The 19,168-nt window shown below is 42.3% G+C and overlaps 1 protein-coding gene and 1 long non-coding RNA gene across 32 annotated transcripts in view; one reads left to right on the top strand and one right to left on the bottom strand.

Annotated features, from left to right (window-relative positions):
* Positions 1–19,168, top strand: part of RBFOX2 (RNA binding fox-1 homolog 2) — a 265,853-nt gene that overhangs the window by 93,534 nt on the left and 153,151 nt on the right. The window lies entirely within an intron of this gene.
* Positions 11,150–13,542, bottom strand: LOC139080320 (uncharacterized). Its single transcript, XR_011534753.1, has 2 exons — positions 13,000–13,542; positions 11,150–12,739 (listed from the first exon to the last, which is right to left on the bottom strand). It is a non-coding gene; the product is annotated as an uncharacterized lncRNA (long non-coding RNA).

Here is a 19,168-nt window from a genome sequence, read left to right as displayed (position 1 = left end):
ACCGCCAACCCTGTTATTTATGGTGAACAGGTTTGATGATCCATACAGTTCTGTGAGAGCAAGGACCCTATCGTTCTTCTTGATATTCCTGAATACTTTGCACAAAGTAAGTGCCCAGAAAGAATTTGGTAAAGGGATAAATTAAAAAGTAAACTCATCTTTTGCTTTCTTGATATAGAGAGACCAGTCTGCTGGGATTTTTTCCTATGGACAAAGGAAAAAAAGCAACTTGGTTCAGACTTTCACTAGGTTTTTATTGCCTTTGCCTTGCCAGAGCGATATGAAAAATTAATACTTAAGAAGCTAGATATCTGATCTTCAGCAAGAGAGTGCCTCTTAGAAGTTTAATGGGTTTGGGCAAGTGGGTATTAAATGTAAATCTGTCATTTTATGGAGCCATCAAAGGCTCTTAAAACACTCAATAAATATCCTTATTGAATTAGTAGAACTTTTCAACAGGAGACTGTCTGTGTATCTCCTATTATTAGGATCTTTCTTTGTTCCTTTCGAGCGCCTTCAGCCTGTGCTCTCACGAGCTTTGTGGTGCCGTGTGGATCAGAGAGTCATCTCAGCTAAAGATGCTTCTGGCTCCTTAATTCTGTTATTTCATTATTGGTACAGGGAACCCATACATTAATTCTAGCAGGTGTGTCTTAATTTCAGAATAACAAGTAGGGGGTCCCCGTGAAAAGAGAGCTAACATATGTGGAATACTGCTTATGTACAGGCCCTGTAAAGCATTTAGCAAATATTATTTTATTTCCTCTCATTTATGGGTGAGGACACCGAAGTTCAATGAGATTTAAGTCGTTGCCCGAGGCTGTGTAGCTGTTAATTAGTGAAGCTGAGTTTTAAATCTAAATGTGTTAGATTTCGAAGTTTATGATATTTCTCCTGTGCACGTATCTTTTCCTTATTTACTTCTACTTCACTGTTTATCTTTTTGCATTTTACTTTTCTTTGGTCAGCAGCAAACGTTGTGATTTGCCTCCTTGCTGCTCCCCCCGCCCTTTCCTGAGGAGATGGTAGTGCTGTGTTATATTTCTGTAGTCCTGTGTGGCTTACATATCATTTTCATAGCCATTCTCACTTGGTCTTGGTGAGACTCCGGTGAGGTCTGCATGCAGCGGGGCATGGTTTTAATCTCCACTGGCAGATAAGGAAACTAAAATTGCTATTTTGTGAGAGATTTGCCAAAGTGCTGGGAATAAGTGACATAGAACTTAGCTTTTGTTTTGAAGAGGTACACTGATCTTCAGACTAAATGTTTTTAGGAGCAAATTCTCTTTTCCAAACAAATTACATGGACACAATATATAAAAAATGTAAGCGGGTGGTCCTAGAAAAGATATGGGAGGCCTGGAGCCCTACCCTCTGAGCTTCCTTCTGCCCGTGTGGCCCCCGAGCTGACTGCAGCAGAGTTTGAAAGCCACTGGGGAATGACCAGAGAACTTTGCTGTCTGATCTGGATTCAGTCTAGTTTGGGCCTGATATTTAACCTCTTAGGCTTGGTTCCTTATTTGTAAAATGAGTATGCTTTTATAGGATTGCTGATAAATATTGACTAAAAAACATGCCAAAGCCTAGCACAGTGCCCTCGGCTTCTCTGGAGGAGAGGTCAAGTTCTCGGGCAGTGTAGGTTGGCCACTCACCCTGTGCAGGACTCCTGCTAAATGATGTCAGGAGCTCACTACTGAGGCTGGGCCTCCAGAGAACTTAGAACCTTGTATAGTCATGTGTCACTTAACAACATGAACACCTTCTGAGAACTGTGTTGTTTGGGGATTTATCGTTGTGTGAACATCATAGAGTGCATTTACACAAACCTAGATGGTATAGCCTACTCCACATCTAGGCCAGATGGTGCTAATTTTATGGAACCCCTGTCATGTATGCAGTCCATTGTTGACTGAAATGTCATTATGTGGTGCATTACTCTACTTTGTACTTGACTAAAGCTTTATACATCACATTCGTCAAGTTTAGAACAGGGATGGGCAAACGTTTTCTGTAAAGGATCAGAGAATAAATATTTCAGGCTTTTTGGGCCGTACAGTCTCTGTTGCAGCTACTCATCTTTGCTGCTGTAGCCCATAAGCAGCCAGAGATAATATGTAAACAAATGAGCTTGACTGTATTCTAATAAAACTTTATTTGTGGGCACTGAAACTTGAATTTTATGTGGTTTTCACATGTCATGAAATATTATGCTGCTTTTGATTTTTCAACTATTGAAAGAAGGTGAAAGCTCTCTTACCTCGAGGTCTGTGCGTGGCTGACACGAAACAAGCAGCAGGCTGAGTTTGGCCGCAGACCGTGGCTTGCTGGCTGCTCGTTTAGGCATTGCTTGTTGGCAATCAGTGTAGTTTTCGACCCTGTGAAGAATAGTTTAATTTAAAAATGACTGCTATTAAGGAAGTATTGATATTATTAGGAAAGCCTTAGTTTTCACAATAGGAAAAGATGGGATTTTTTTCCTTACTCTCTTCTCAGGAGTTGTTACACGTTTGCTAGTTTCTTTACCCTCTACGAAGTGGTTAAAATGCGTTAGTCCTTGTCCTGGTAATGACTAAATGAAAAAAGTTTCTAAATAAAGGCTGTATATAGTGGAAAGACCATGAGTCATGAGAAAGTCAGGAAACTTGGCTTTGTCACTAATTTTGTGACTTTGTATATGTCACTTTGCATCTTTGAGTCCTTCTGTTTCTCTATACAAATGAGGAAGTTGGAAACAATATTAGAGATCTTTGCAGTTCTAAAATTCTGTCGTTCTACTTTTAGTTGTCTGGAATGGTGCTGTTAAGCAATTTTCATCTATAGAAACTCCTAAGTACTTCACCAGTTAGTATTTTTTTTAAATACCAACGAGATTTCACATTGTATTGGAGACTTCAAAAGCAGTTTATTCCCACTGTGCTAATGCTAGCCATTTCTGAAGTGAAATGCGATGTAGTTTAAATTCCACATGCCATTCTGATAAATGCTGTTCACTTCTTGTTCTGCCATCGGGAAGCAGTTAACCTGTGTGAAGACAGGCTGCAGATGCAAAGAGAAGGAGACCAGGAAAACTGGAAGAAGAGGGCTATCCTGACTGTGTATGGGCTCCGGAAAATCTCCTAGCTGGAAACCTCCTCAAGTCTGACTCACACTGGAAGGACTCCTGGCTCTCTTGGGGTGGGAGGAGAGAAAGGAGGGAGCCACAGAGCAAGTGGCTATGTTGGTTTTTGTCAACAGAGGGCACCCAGAGCAAAGCAAGTGCTCTGTGACACACTGAAGACTCTGCTTTTCTCCCCAGACAGGCACAGGGCAATGTGCAGTGGATTCACAGTGTCGTCTCTTGAACTTGATCGTTTTCCACATTCTCAGACATGTGCTCTCATGCTGAAGTCAGATATTTTAAATGCAGTCCTACTAATCATTATTTGCTTCCACTTTTAGTGGAAAACCAGTTCCCTCAATGTCTTGGAGTGAATGATCCCATGTTATAAAGCCTGGGCTTTTGGGTGAATGTGCAGTATTCGGCTCTAATATAATTCAGTGAGCAAATATTCCTCAAGTATTACTGTTCTGAGAGAGCACTTAATATCTGTGTAGCATATTGTAAGAGTCTTACTACCTAGAACAGTGGTCCTTGAGGTGTAGTTCCTGGACCAGCAGCAGCAGCATCAGTACCGGGGAACTTAGGCAATTCACAATCCTCCCCTCCCCCCAGACCTCCTGATTCAGAAACTCGGGATGGGGCCCAGCCACCTGTTTCAGCAGGATCTGCAGGTGATTCTGATGCACACTCAGCTGGAGAACCACTGCCAGAGAGTAAGGACACTGAGACTGAGGACCATGTGCCAAGCACTCCGCTAGGATGTTCATCTTCATTTTCCATATGAGAACACCAAGCCTAAAAGGTTTCACTGACTGCCAAAGTCATAGTGGTAGAGGTGGGATTTGAATCCTGGTCTTTTTGACTCCAGAGTCTGCTAAGAAAATGCTAAGAGGCTTTGTATTATTTAAATTCCTTTTTTTTAAGTTCTTAAAATCTTTTTCTCAAAAGTAATGGACATTCAACAAAAAAAATTTAGAAAATACTGCAGCCAAAAGAATAGAATAAAAATTGCCTTAATATATTTAACTTTATCTTAACTTTTTATTGTTTGTTGCTTTAATCTTGTTTCTCTTCAGCTGTTTTTGCATATACACAGTTTTTGTTTTTGTTTTTTGCTGAGGAAGATTCACCCTGAACTGACATCTGTCTGTTGCTAGTCGTCTTCTTTTTTGCTTGAGGAAGATTCACCCTGAGCTAACAGGCTGTGCCAGTCTTCCTCTATTTTGTATGTGGGTTGCCACCACAACATGGATGCTGACGAGTGGTGTAGGTCCGTGCCCAGGAACTGAACCTGAGCCGCCAAAACAGAGCATGCTGAACTTAACCACTGTGCCGCCGGGCCTGCCCTCCACACATTTTTAAATTCCTTACACAATGTTATCAAATGGTATAAACTTTTGTAATATGCTTCCAGCTCTTTCCTACTCTATTGTAAACATCTTTTCATGCCATTAACTGTTTCTTTTTTTTTTTTTGAGGAAGATTAGCCCTGAGCTAACATCTGCTGCCAATCCTCCTCTTTTTGCTGAGGAAGACTGGCCCTGAGCTGACATCCGTGCCCATCTTCCTCTGCTTTATACGTGGGATGCCTAACACAACATGGCTTGCCAAGTGGTGCCATGTCCCCACCTGGGATCCGAACCAGCGAACCCCAGGCCGCTGAAGCGGAATGTGCGAACTTAACCACTGCGCCACCAGGCCGGCCCCAAACTGTTTCTGTAGCATCATTTTTCATGGCTGCTTAGTGTTCCATTGTAAGGTTCCTTCATAATTCTTCCTAAAGTCTATCTTAAGTTGTTTTGATTCCGTGATGACTTTTAGGAGGAATAGGATTCTGAATGCTGTGCCACTCTGGGTAAACAGTTTACCCTTAGTAGCTTAAAGTATTATAATTAAGGTGATAAATACAGATGGTTGAGGAGGGAATATGGAGCCGGAGAGGTAATACTAAGCCTCATTTTTGAGGTGAAAGTGAGTCCAGACACAGGAAAACGAAATTGAACTAAAATATCCAGAAGTATTAGGAATAGACTAGGGATCTGTGAGTGAGCTAGGTTAAAACAAATAAGTCAGAAAAGCTATTATAAATAATTTTATGGTGCCAGTGGCGTGCTTTTATTGCTGCCTTTTTGACATAGAGGTTTATCTGCTGGATGACAGCATGAAGAAACTGAGCATGAGACTTCTATAAATAATGGTTATTATTTATTGAGTACCTTCTGTGTGCCAGGCATCAGATTAATCATTGATTTTCCGATTTAATTTTTATAATAACCAGGTGCATTAGATGGTGTTTTCCCCATTTTACGGAAGTGGAAACTGAGAGACTTAAAGGAACTTGTTTAAGTGTTTGATTAGAGTTCAGATTTGTTGGAACTCCCAAACTTGTATATTTGTAGTATCATTTATCTTTATTCCTTTCTCATGGTGTGGCAGGTCGTTAGCCACTGCTGAGGGATGGGGGGTGATTTTAGGATCTCTTCAGGGACAGAGGGAAGCTAGATGTGGAAGGAAGGTCACTAAAGTCAAGGTAGAGAGGGGTGAGCTTAAGACCCCACAAAGCTGCCGTCCAGCCCAGTGTCTGGGGGAGCTGCAAGCCTGTGCCGGGTGCTGCAGCGGAGCAGAGGACGACACAGCAAACGAGTCGTTGAGAGGCCGGAGCGAGGGCCGGCGTCTGGAAACAGGGGATGGCTGGAAGAGTCAGATCGTCCTGGTTCAATTTCCCCTCCTAAACGAGGCTGGAATTCCTTTGAGGCATTTTCTTTTTACAGCTTCACTGAGGTATGATTTGATGCTATACAATTCACCCATTTAAAATATATATTTCAGTGGCTTGTAGTATGTTCACAGAGTTGTTCCACCATCACCACAGTCAATTTTAGAACATTTTCATCACTCCAGAAGGAAAGCACATATCCCTTAGTCATCATTTCCCAGTTCCTCCATTCCCCCTGGCCCCCAAGCCCTGGGCAACGACTAGTCTCCTTGTTGTCTCTACATACTTGCCTATTCTGGATATGTCATATAAAGGGGCGCAGAGTAATGTGTGTGTCCTGTGTGTCTAGCTTCTTTCACTTAGCATGATGTTTTCAGGTTTCCTCCATGTTGTAGCGTGTGTCAGTTCTTCACTCTTTTTTGTTGCTAAATAATGTTCCATTGTATGGACACACCACACCTTACTTATGTTTTTATGTTGGGAAGAGAAACGTAAAGGGAATGGGACAATAACTAAGACCTCTTCTTCCTAATTTACAATGGGCGGAATGGGCGGCTACTGTGAGGAACAAACCTATCAGGCTCCCTTGAGGAATGGTAACCAGATGCGTAGGTAAATAGGACACTTGGCATCTACTGCTTCGTGCGTTGTTTGCAGCAAAGCGGCAGCTCTTCTGACCTGGACACGTGCGGCATTCAGGGAGCTCGTTGTGAAAATCTGGTGTGTTGGCCAGGGCCAGTGCCCCTGCGATAGCTCGTGTGGAACTGGAGAGGCCTCTGCCGATTTAACCTGGATCCATGTCCCTTGGTTACTGCAGCTCTCGGTCCCCAGAGAGCCCTCTTTAAAGAGCTGCCCGTTTGTTGAGTGCTGGCAGTTGTGAGATTTTTTTCTGACTGTGATTTGTTCCGTGGAGATTGCGCCCATCCTTCAGGTCCTGCCCCATTGGCTAGAAAGAGCAGCTGTCGCTCCCGTATATTTGGAATGAGTGCTTCCTCTCAGGCCCCTGCATGTCCTCTCAGGGTAGTGCTGGAGGGCTCCTTTAGTAAGCAAACTGAGTGCCCTTCCAGGTGCCAGTGGACTTTACTGTTGTCTCGTTGCTTTCTTTCCTGGTTTACTGTCCAGGGAACAGAGAGTCCTGACCTTCATAAAATGAATGATCTGGGCCAAGACTCTTAAGTCCCAAAACCTTTTAGTTTGTGTTCCAGAAATGTTGTGGCTGGCTTTCTACTGTCCCTGAACTTTTGGTCCAGTTTAAAGAGTGAATTGTAATCACTTGTCTTAATACCCTGGCTCTTCTATGGCATGTCTGCCCTAACATTGACACGAGAACCAGTGCAGGGAACGTCAGCTTGGCCCTCAGGTCCTAAATCGTTGAGTGTCAGAGCTGGATTTCATCACCTCGCCCTTGTTCTGCAGATGAGGAGACTGAGTCTCAGAGGTTAGATGACTTACCCAAGGCCACAGTCTGATATTCTTAGAGTTCTTGCTAGTGGGGGAGCGGGGTCTGTAGGATAGAGCCCTCATTCTCAGTTCAGTGCTTTGCGCCCAGTGTAATGCCGTTTCCTGCTGGCCACGTGCTCTCATGACCAAGGAGTGGCCTAGCCCTGCTCCACCCGTCAGCAGTGCAGGCTTTAAGGTGTCTGTGAGAGACTTTGACAGACTGGGATTGTGAGGGTGAACATTTGTCAGACAGAAGAGAGCAAGAGCACACTGGTTGTGAGTTTGGGTGCCCCTGACTCTCAGAACCCAGCCCCTTCTGGCCTTCCCCAGTGCACGGTTTCCAGTGAGTACACGTGTGTTGATTACTCAGTTGTAATTGCTTGAGGAGCCCATGTCTACTTGCTAAAAAATATCTATGTGCTGCTGCGCTAACCCGACAAGCAGTAATCTTGTAATACCTGCCGAAAAATGTCTGGTCGTGATTGCCAGCTCCATGCTTGGTATAATTTTTGCCTGGTATAACATGAAAAGACCAAAGTCTTTCTCCCACTGTACATGTTGCCACTCTCCTCTCCTCTCACTTAACGTGTAGAACTCCAGCGTGGGCTTCACTCTCTGGTGCTCCTCTGCCCCATGACCCTCATAGATCTATTTGGCATGATCCTAACAGCTGGGGCTAGACTTAGAAGGAACCCCTTGCCGGTGGAACCCGTAAGCTGAGTAGTAGTTCCACACTGAGACCGTCCCTTCCTCCTCATTACTTCCCTTCCGTTGTGTCTTCCCTCCCCAGCGTGAGCCACTTTACAGGGAGAGGTTATGTCCTTTGCTCTCCCCCCCATCACCTAGCGCATTGCTCAGTAGATAGTCAGTAAGTGATCTTTGGCATTCTTGTGCTGTTTACCACTCTGATGGGATGGGTAAGGCGCAGGAATGCTAATACAGTTGTCTGCTGGTGGCGTTATTTCTTTATAGAAGTTGTTTTATAGTCCTCAGTTATAATTTGTAGTGACAGCTACTATTTATTGAATGCTTACTGTGCATCAAGTACTGTGCTAAGTAAATACCCCCTGCCCCCCCCCCCCAATTCCTCATTATTATTAACACTCTCCCTATAAGGTAGATGGTGGAAGCCATATATGACAGATGAAGAAACTGAGCTTTGGAGAGGTTTAGGTCACAGAGCTGAGAAGTGGTGGAACAGGTACTTAGACCGAGGCGTGTCTGACACGGAAGCCTGTGTTTATAGTAGCCATGCGGAACTCCTCGAGTAGTTAATTTGCTAAACATTCCTGCAAGAGAGAGCGGAGTCAGTTATGTTCCCTGGGATTTATAGATGAGACCTCTTTGTTAGCAAAGGGCATTAGCAGCATAGTTTAGATTAAATTTGGCTTTGGGATTACAGAGCAGAAACAAAGGGGAGACATAAGGAGCCTCCGCCACTTCCTGAAGCTGATTTGCCTTTGGCTCAGTGTTGGGGAATCCTTGCTCTTTGAGTCCATGGTAGTTTCAGGTCTTTCCTAGTGTACGCAATTCCAAGAGATAGGGCTGCCCAGCAGTTGCGGATTCTTTAGGGTGGGTCTGGGCCACACTGAGGCGGGTTCAAGTTGGTCCCTGGATTGACTTGATTTCTTTCTTTTTTTTTTTGAGGAAGATTAGCCCTGAGCTAACATCTGCTGCCAATCCTCCTCTTTTTCTGCTGAGGAAGACTGGCCCTGAGCTAACATCTGTGCCCATCTTCCTCTACTTTATATGTAGGCTGCCCCGCCACAGCATGGCTTGACAAGCGGTGCGTAGGTCTGCACCCGGGATCCGAACCAGTAAACCCCGTGCTGCTGAAGCGGAATGTGCAAACCTAACCGCTGCGCCACTGGGCTGGCCCCTAACTTGGTTTCTTAAGGGTCCGCAGGTTTTAGTCATTCCGTAGGAGCCTTTCTCTTCAGTTTTACTTTGGTTTTTCCCCTTGACCCTGGATTTCAACTATTGGGACTTTAGAATTTGGTTGTGTTCTTACCTAGGAACAAAGAGAATGCAGTTTTCGGTGGCTCTTTACTGATCAGTCTTGAGGAGGCCCCGTAGTCTATTCGAGAGGAGGGGCTGACTCGCTGATTCCCTACTCAGAACTGAAATATTTTGTGTCTGTCTTTGAAATGAGAGAGAGAAACTTCTAGGAAGAAAGAGTTGTTGGGGGTAATAAGATTTTGAGGAGACACCCCCTTTCTGCATTCTCCCCTGGGGGAAAGAATGTAGCCAGGATTGAAGGGCATTACCTCAACGAATTCATTTAAGTGGTCCCGTCCTGGATTAATAACTTGGGCAGACTTCCCAATGGATTTGGCAAGATATTGGGTTTCTGTCTCTCCAGACCCTCCCTTCTCTCTGCTTGCACATGTGTGCTAACATAATTACAGAGAGGTTGCATCTTGCAATAAGATATCCTTTTTAAAAAGGAGGGGCTCCTCTCAAAGAGGATGGAGAGAAATTCAGAGGAGGGAATGTGATTGTGTAGTCTCGTCTGGTTTTTGAAATGGCAGAGTTTGAGAAAAATGGTAGAGTAGAAGCGAGCAGGCTGGTTCCTCTCTAATGGCAAGGGCGGGTGGAGGGATGGTGGCGGTGTTGATTTCAAGCCCCTAGAGGATGAGCGTTTGGTACTAATGTTGTGCTAGAGAAATATTAAACTGACTTTTTGCGTTCGTTCGTCCAGATTGTATTACTAAGTAGCTGGTGATTACAGAACACGGCTCTCTTGTTCGTGAAGGTCAGAGGTTACAGTCTTCTGAGTTTGGTGGTCAAGTGTTCAGAAATATTTTACAGATTTAGTTGAAAACCTGAGCAGATGCTCCTGCTGTTGTTTACCCGTAGTGATCGGGTGACATTCTTCTCCCTTTTCCTCTTCCCCACCCCTTTGGAAACAACCAATCACGCCGCGGAATGGATTTCAGTGCCTCTCTGCCCAACTGCAGCTCTCCAGCTCCGGGAGCCTTGGCTGAGGCTGGGTATTTAACTCTTGGGTGTCTGAATCGCAGGGAGCTGCTGACATTGCAGTTAGCGTGCTCCCTTGTTCACATTGATTCTCTGAGCCCATATCACGTTAAACTAAGCTTGCTGTGTCCCCAAGGGAGTGGTTCTAATGAGGCAAGGTCCAATGCATTGAGCTTGAAGAAACGGATTTTAAGGCCTAATTCTGTCAATAACCAGCAGTGTAACCTTGAGAAAGTTACTTTCCCTACTTGGACTTGATTCCCTTTCTGCTAAGTTAGAGGGAAAGGAAAGGGAGAGAATGAACATTTTTGATAGAGATGTATATGCCAGCCAGCAGCATTTGATGTGTGGCTAGCCTGAGGTTTGGGGAAAAGCATTTAACCTGTATTTAGTACCTATTCTGAAGCAGTGTGCTTTTTACAGTTTGCCCTCTGCAGGGCAAATGCTGTTCATCCAATTTTCTAGATGAGAAGAGTGAAGGCTAGAGGGGCTGTCCAACTTGCGCAAGGTCACATAGCTGGGAAGGCCCATCTGGCTCTAATGCCCGCACTTTCTTCCATTCCACTGGGCTGGCTAGAAAAGCCCTAAAAGTCCTTCCAGCATTTTCATTCTAATACTCTGAAAGCTTTAACTCCTTAGTAGCTTTTAGTCCTGGCCTGTAGAAGGGCCAGACATGACTGTCTTCCCTCTCACGGCCCTGTTACTAGAGCAGGTGCATGCCTTAGACATTCCTGCCATCTCCTGAAAGCAGCAGCAGAAGGCGGTGCAGCAGCCAGTTTCCTCTTTGCTCCACAGAGAAATTCTCATCCTTTCCAGCCAGCATCTCCCCCTTCCTCAGTGTCGCCCTTTCCTCGTGCAGGTGCAGGTGTTTCCTTTCCTCTTTGCCTTGTGTTTGTGATAGTCGAGTATCTCTGGTTTAAGGGAGGAGTGGAATTTTGAGGAGATTAAAAAAAAAAAATCTCCTTTACTCGAAGCTTTTCTGTGACTTAGACACCACAATATTGGGTTTAGTCCTACCCAGAATCCCTATGACATCCCTCCCCCCATTAGAAGCTCCTCCTTTCTTAGAGCTTTGTTTTTTCACTACAGTCCTTATAAATGATCTTAGCCACCTGGCTTAATAGGGACATCTTGCCCAATGGAAGGAACACTGTGTTTCTTTTCCTGCAGATTTTACTTTTAAATTCATGGAGAAAATAGCTTTCTTTAGATGAGTTCTTAGTGATATTCTATTGCTACCAATTTAAAATAAATTATAGTAGTAGCCCTAAAATGTCAGATTTGCCAAGGAATCATTTTCTATCTTTTGTTGCAAACTAAGAAAAATGATGGTAAGCGAATCTATTAACAATTATAACTTAGTAAGCCAGGCACTGACCTAGATGTTTTATGTACATTATTGCCAATTTTCATAATAACTCTGAGTTTATAGATGAAGAAACAGAGGTTAAGAGAGGTTGAAGTACTTGCTCAAGGTCGCAGCTAATGAGTGGTGGTTTGGCAATTTGATTCCAGGTCTGTTTCACTTCCAGACTGAAATTCTTTCTTCAGACCATGCTCCCTCTGGAAAAAGGTCTTAGGGTTCATTTAATCATCCATGCCCAAGCCTCAGGTCTCACCTCCCCAGAAAATCTGTCTTCTTTTAAAAGGGAAATACCATTTTATATGATAAACTTTACAGTTGAAACAAATATTTAAGGGAAGTATTTTCTGGTCCTTTCCAGCTTTTACAATCAGGTAACTTTTACTAATGTTTAGTTCAAATTATTTTTACTGAAATTTGAATCCATCCCTTCTTGTTATAAGTGAAAATACTAAATAACTAGCTACTCATCATCAGGTACAGGAGAGCTGGGGATTTCATTGTGGATTAAGCTGGGCAGGAAGAGGTAGGCCTGAGGGAGGATACTATAGAGGTAGATGGAGAAAAGCAGAATTTTCTTGGAGGTAAGGCAATGTTATCATTTGCCCCATTATTTGATACATCCTGTGTTCACCCTAACCCTAGCCCTACCCTTCCCTTATGAATATGCATTAGAACATTTAATAACACAAGCAAAGCGTTCTGAGATTAACTTAAAATTAAAGCAAGACTAAATCTCCTGCACTCCTAGCAGGAAATTCACGTAAAACACTGATCCCCAAATGCGCTTGAAGCTGGCTCTCTGAACACCTGAGAATGATGGTGGGAATCCAATGAAAGGTGGGTTTCTCTTACTGAACGGCCTGTTTTCAGGACTTGCTTGTGGTTCAATTCTGCTACAGTTATGGTGCCCCTTCCCAGCTGTCTGCAGTGAGAGATTCACAGGAGAGAAGTGTGTTCACGACGTTGTCTCCACTGTCCAGATCAGTCTCACAAATACTTCGACGTTGTTTCCTGTGTGCCTGTTTTATGCCGATCACTTGGCATGAATCTGATGATACTGAGATGAAGAAGACGTGCTCATTGCCCTTTAGGAACTCATAATTGAGTGGAATTTGCAGTCTCGTTCAGGATACAAGACCTACAAACATGGAGTTAATAACAAAGGGCAGTATATGCTTAAGATTGTAAAAAAAATAAGTGAACCAGGGACAGCAAATTTTACTGGAGTTGAGGTGAAAGAGATTAGGGTTTTCCAGAGCAGTAAAGGCAGGGTTCATTTACAGTTTCCTCCAGGGTGTAGGGTGGGACAGGGCAGGGGCGAGATGGGATATGGGTCATGCCACTGCTAGTGAAAGAAAACAATGACAATAGTTCCCTGAGTTAGGGTAAGGTACTTACCTTTCTAGAATTGCTGATGTACATAGCCGGAGACTGGGGGAGGAAGACTTCGCCAATCAGCATTGCAAGTGGGGAATGTAAAGATGCCAGCAGCTGCTGTTAAAGCAGCGACAACTCCATCCCTGAGGCGGTCGCAAGTTTTAGGAAAAATTTAATAAAGCTCTTATATTTACCTTTCGGTTCCCTGGTTAGCTTTTGAGTACAATACTCTCTATATTAGAAACCCCTAGACATTTATTCTTGTTGGGTTTTTAAAAGATAGGAAACTTTAGGCTAAATCATACACAGAGGAAGACTTCAGCAGGCCCATTTACCATATGCAAGGCTCGTAGCAATGTTCTTGATGATTGCTGAATATTTATGCTGGGCCCTCCCCAAAAGCCCACCAAATGAAGAACTCTTTTCCCCTTTTTAGGTTCCTGAAACTTAGCTTAAACTCTCCAATGGGAGAAGGCTTAGGGAAAGGAGATTATTCTTTCCTTCTCCCTTCCCCCCCCCACTCGTAGTAGCTTAACTTAAGTACCCTGTGGAGATAAAGATAAATGTGAGAAACTTCAGGATGAAAAGAACATTAGAGACCAGAGGAGGCAGGGGAGGTCATATCAGGCTTAAAGTGGAAACTATGTCACAACCTAAGCAAGGAGCAACTGATAGGTCTATAAATAGGATTTTATCTCCTCATAGAAAATTTTTGGCATGGTTGTAGCTTCCCATGTGGGGGACTGTTATATTTACTAAAAATAAACTGTGTTTCAGAAATGATTAAAGTCCCACTGAACTCATTTATGTTATTAAGAGTGTAGTCATAGCCTGAAAATAAGCTTATAGAGTTTGGCATGTACTAACTTTTGGGAGAACTTTGGTATTGAAGCCGTCAGTTAGATCTGGGATAGAATGGTCTGGTCCATTCTAGCATGGATTGGATAGATTACTTTCTCAGAAGATAATGTGATTTCAGTTTTTTTCTGCTAATTCGAAAGACTCTCAACCTGCAGTCATTCATTCAGACTCATAAATAGGCATGATAAGATAAGTATGTCACCTCGGAAAGGTAGAGTAGTTCTCATTCTCCAGCAATCTTATTGCTTAATTAAAGCTGCTTGGATTTGGCCATTCAGAGCAGAAGGGGCTCGGCAGTACCCTTGGTGTCCCTTCTTGGGAACAGAAACCTTCAAGCTGTCCAAATTTGTTTCTCACACTCCCATTCTCCTGATTATAGCCCTTTAAATTGTGTAGCAAGTTCTTGGCACCTATCTGCCTGTCAGCTAATCTCTGACACCCCTGAATAGCTTGTTTTCTTCCTATGAGTACATTTGAAATTAGCAAACAGCATCTATTAATTTTAGTACCCTGTTAGAAGATCTATGAAAAGCTGAAATTTGGCAAGTTGTAGAATTACTTAAAGTATGTTTCTCAAAGTTATTTGACTGTGGAATACTTTTCGAAGTATAATTAATTGAACAACACAGCACAGTATGACTCATGTACAATGTGCGTGTGGGTTAAAGTAGTCATCAGAAATGGTCTCATAGATGAGTTAATGGCTTCAAGAAGTGAATTCATTTGCTTTTTGTCAGACTTTGAAACATGTTTTGGAGAAGTTAGATCATTTTTAAGTGCAAAAGTGGAAGAGTTTAAGCCATTTTGTTTTAAATATACTGCCTATGCCTTAGTGCACAGGTTAAAAATAGTCTTTCTGCATCGCAGGACCCGTGTACATGTATTTAGTATTTTTATTTTGAATGAATAAATTGTAGAAGAAAAATATTGTTAGCATCAATTTAAAAATTGTTGGATTACCTGTTGACAACTTGTGAAAGACTGAAACAGGATCGTATATTTCAGCTGCCTCGTGTTCACTAATTGCTTTAAACCTTTTGCTGCTGTTGTTCTCTCTCCTTGCAACCACTTACCTGCCTTCTTTGCCTTCTTTCGAGAAGGACACTGAAGTTCCTAATGTAGTATTTTCTGAAAGATAAAGAGATAAGGGAGTTGGTGAAAGAAGTTTGGCAAGTTCACAGAATTCCTTGGGCCCCAAACCCAAGTTTCTGTCTATTTAATTGCTTTCGTCTAATTTTTGTTTCGTGACTCACACCAGTTGGCTGTTACAGTGGTAATTGTCATGGTAATGATAATATCTAATGCTCTATTTACAGAATAGTTAACATACTCTATTTTCTTTGGGTCTGACAACATCCCTGTGAAGTAGGCATTATTACCCTCATTTTACAGATGACGAATATGAGAGTATATATTCATTACTAGAATTCAGGAGTTGTTAACTTAAAATTTTATTTATGTCATTTTGGTGTGGGATGGTTAGAGACAGTAGATTAGGGGGGTGGACTAGTTGACTTTTTGGCCTAGACTTCCAGCCTAGACATTTCAAGATTCTTTGACGATCTCTGTCTTAATCTCAGGCCTGCCCTCTACTAATGTGTGTAGAGCTTTCTGTTGTTTCAAAAGAAATTGAATTTTGATGTGTAAATTACAGTAAAATAATTTGCTATTGAAAACATCCTTAGAATTAACCTCAGCTGCATATAACAGAAATCCTCTCCCACCCCCCCCCCCCCCACCAAGTGGCTTAAACAAGAGAGCGGTTTTTATGTCTTTCACAAAAAAGAAGCCTGGAATTAGGCAGTCCGGGATGATGTGGTGCTCCATGGTTATCAAGGATCCAGGATCCTTAACTGCTCTTTGCTTCTCTGTCTGTAGGATGTGGCCCACATGGTTGCTACAGCTCCAGCCATCATTCCCGCATTACCATGAAGCAGTTTGGAGGAGGAAAAGAGGCCCCCTCCCCTACTTAAGAAGACTTCCAGGGAGTCCCACATAAGTTTCTACTAATAGCTCATTGGCCAGAACTTAGTCTTATGGCCACACCCAGCTGCATTCCCAACCTCAGGGACTGGCTGACCTTGCCTCCCCATGGTACAGGAGACCATTCTGTGGCTCCCTGGGAGCTTTTCAACCAATCTCTGCTGTATTATCCAATCAAATGAGTTTTTTCTTGAGATGTGTACATATTTTTGCAAACTTTTACTTTAAAAAGTTAATGTGAGATAATCACAAGGATCATTGCAGTTTCTGTTTAAGTTCAACTTTGAGTTTTTTGAAATCAGCTAGTTTATTGGCATTTCAAGTAGTATAGAGTGAGCATTTTAAGATTTTATTTTTTCCTTTTTCTCCCCAAAGCCCCCCGGTACATAGTTGTGTATTCTTCGTTGTGGGTTCTTCTAGTTGTGGCATGTGGGACGCTGCCTCAGCGTGGTCTGATGAGCAGTGCCATGTCCGCGCCCAGGATTCGAACTAACGAAACACTGGGCCGCCTGCAGCGGAGCGCGCGAACTTAACCACTCGGCCACGGGGCCAGCCCCATAGAGTGAGCATTTTAGTAAGAATAAACTATGTGTTAAATATTTAGATGTCTAGTCATTGGTAAAAGGAAAAGCGTTCTTCCTTCAGTGTTTTGAAACCTGGATAAGCCATTAGATTATACGTTTCTTGGGGATAGAGAACTTTTAAAAAAAGTTTAAGATTATTATTGTTTTTTGTATAAATAATACATTTACATGCTTCAATATTCAAAAGGTAAAAATAGTCATAGTGAAAAGTTGCTCCTCAGTTCCTGTCTTGAGTCCCCCAGTCTTTCCTCTAGAGGCAATGGGTGTTTTACCTTTTTGTGTGTAATTCCTTTTTTTCTTTATTAATTCAATGGTACTGTGCTGTATATTGTTCTGAACCTTTCTTTTATCACTTAAAGATATGTAGTCGAGTGTTTCATGACAGTATTTTAAGAGCTTCCTCATCCTGTCCCCGCCCCCCAAGGCTATCCAGTGTTCTAGTGTAGGGATGGCCCATAATGCATTAAACAGAAGGATCTTAGCTGATTCTTGTATCTGCACCTGCTCTGTAGGCAACATTCATTCATACTAGTGAAACTGAACTCCTGAATTGAATTTGAGTATGCAGAATATTTTAAGAATGAGTTATTTTTGGTGATCGAGTATTCCAACTAACTGAGAGGATTTTCCCTTCTTTAAGCACCAAGATGTTTAAGATTTAGCTATTTTGGAAATAAAGCTTTCTAAAATGTGTTATATAGCTATACAATTTATTTCTTCTTAACAGTATAATAGTAAATTCTTAATGGTTTCAACAAAGTTGTCAACATCAGTAATTGTTTAGGACTATAAGAGAGTGGTATGTCAGGAGCTTTTGCTGGTTTTGCCTTACTAAAGGGACCCATTTTGATATCTGTCTGCTTTTGATATCTTATCTGCTTTTTAGATTTTTTTCTCGTGTTCTCCCTTGCTCCTGATGTGGTTGCCTCTAACATAATATTCTCTTTCTCCTGGTACTTATTCCCTACTGCTTCCTAGCTCTTTTTCCTAATTTGCTTTTTAAATTTTCAATAGGCAGGTATCCAGAATTTCTAAAATAAAAATAAATAGATTCAGAGAGAAGGACTGGCAGAGCTTTCCTGCTGATGAAAGTGCATGAACATTTTGATATTCTGGCTACTTAGAGGGCCTTTGCTTCCTGGTTATTACCGTGTTCTAGAACAGCTCTGTCCAACAGAACTTTCTGTGACAATGGAAATGTTTTACATCTGCCCTGTCCATCATGATAGCTACTAGTCTCATGTGGCTCTTGACCACTTGAAATGTGGCTAGTGTGACTGAAGAACTGAAAATTTAATATTAATTAATTTAATTAAATTCAAATAGCCACATGTGACTCACTAGTGGCTGCTGTGTTAGATGCATGCTTCTAGACTCTAGATAATTAACTTCTATACAGCAAGCTTGATTATAGTGGAGTGTAGATTGGGATGCAATCATTTTATTGTGCTGAGCAGAAAACATTGATAGTATTAGAAGGGAGGCAGTTTGGAATATGATACTCAAATTAGCTTAAAGTAAATGATTAAATTAGAACTGCTTTTTCATATTAATATTATGATTATTTCAGACTAACATTCTAAAGCCATTGGTGCTGGCATGTATTTATGGTTTGTAGCTATGATAAAACTTTGAGTCCTTTTGGTAACTAGGATGCAATTAGTTGCACTCTAACTTTATTTATAGGACTTGGTTAGACAGTTGCCTGAGTGCCAGAAACTCCTACAAATAACTTTGACCTTCCCTAACAGAAAGGCAAGGGATAAAATGTTCTGTAGTGGAAGATCTCAGTTGTATATGATATACACAAAAACACTACTTTCTAATGAAGAAAATCTACAACAAATAAGAAAACAAATGAATAAACACGTAAATTAATTATAGATTTTGATACCTGCTAGGAAGAAAATAAACCGAGTAGAGTAATAGAGAATATCAGCTTGTGGGGAAGGACCTCCAACTAGATAGAGTGGTCTGGGGAGTTTTGTTTGAGGAGGTGTTATTTAGCCTGAGATCTGAAAGATGAGAAGGAGCCAGCCTTGCAAAGAATGAAGGCAGGATGAAGAGAGATTTCAAGAGCAGGGAGTGAAGGGGCTAAAAAGGTGCTGTGGAGAGGATGGACTCACTCTGGATCAGCAGCTGCCGGAAGATCAGTGTAGTTAGAGGATAGTGATTGAAAGGGAGCTAATGAGAAGAAATGAGGTTTGAGAGGCGGATACCCAGCAGATCATACAGGACCTGAAAGACTATTGTAAGGACTTCGTATACAAAAAATTTTTAAGTGTCATGTGAAGCTATAGAGTTAGAGGAGTGATGTGATCTGATTTTTGTTTTAGGAAGTCCCTCTGGCTGCTGTGTGATGAATATGTTGAAGGGGAGCAATGGTGGCAGTGGAGGAACTATTGCAATGTCCAGGAAACAGATGAATGTAGCTTAGGCTAAGGTGATGGAAGTGGAGATCAAGGAAGTCACACAGGGCTTGCTAATGCATACGATGTGAGGCGTGAGGGATAAGAGAAGGGTCTCTGGCTTTGATAATAGCCAGGTAGGTTTTTTTTTTTTTTGCTGACAAAGATTCACCCTGAGTTAACGTCTGTTGCCAAGCTTCCTCTTTTTGCTTGAGGAAGATTGGCCCTGAGCTAACATCTATGCTCGTCTTCCTCTATTTTGTATGTGAGATGCCACCACAGCATGGCTGCTGACAAGTAGTGTAGGTCTGTGCCCAGAAACTGAACCCAGGCTGCCAAAGCAGAGTGTGTCGA

This window comes from Equus przewalskii, chromosome 29 (assembly GCF_037783145.1).
Source record: "Equus przewalskii isolate Varuska chromosome 29, EquPr2, whole genome shotgun sequence".
NCBI classification, from domain to species: domain Eukaryota; kingdom Metazoa; phylum Chordata; class Mammalia; order Perissodactyla; family Equidae; genus Equus; species Equus przewalskii.
Note: the sequence above shows the minus strand (reverse complement) of the source record. Positions and strands in the feature narration are given on the sequence as shown.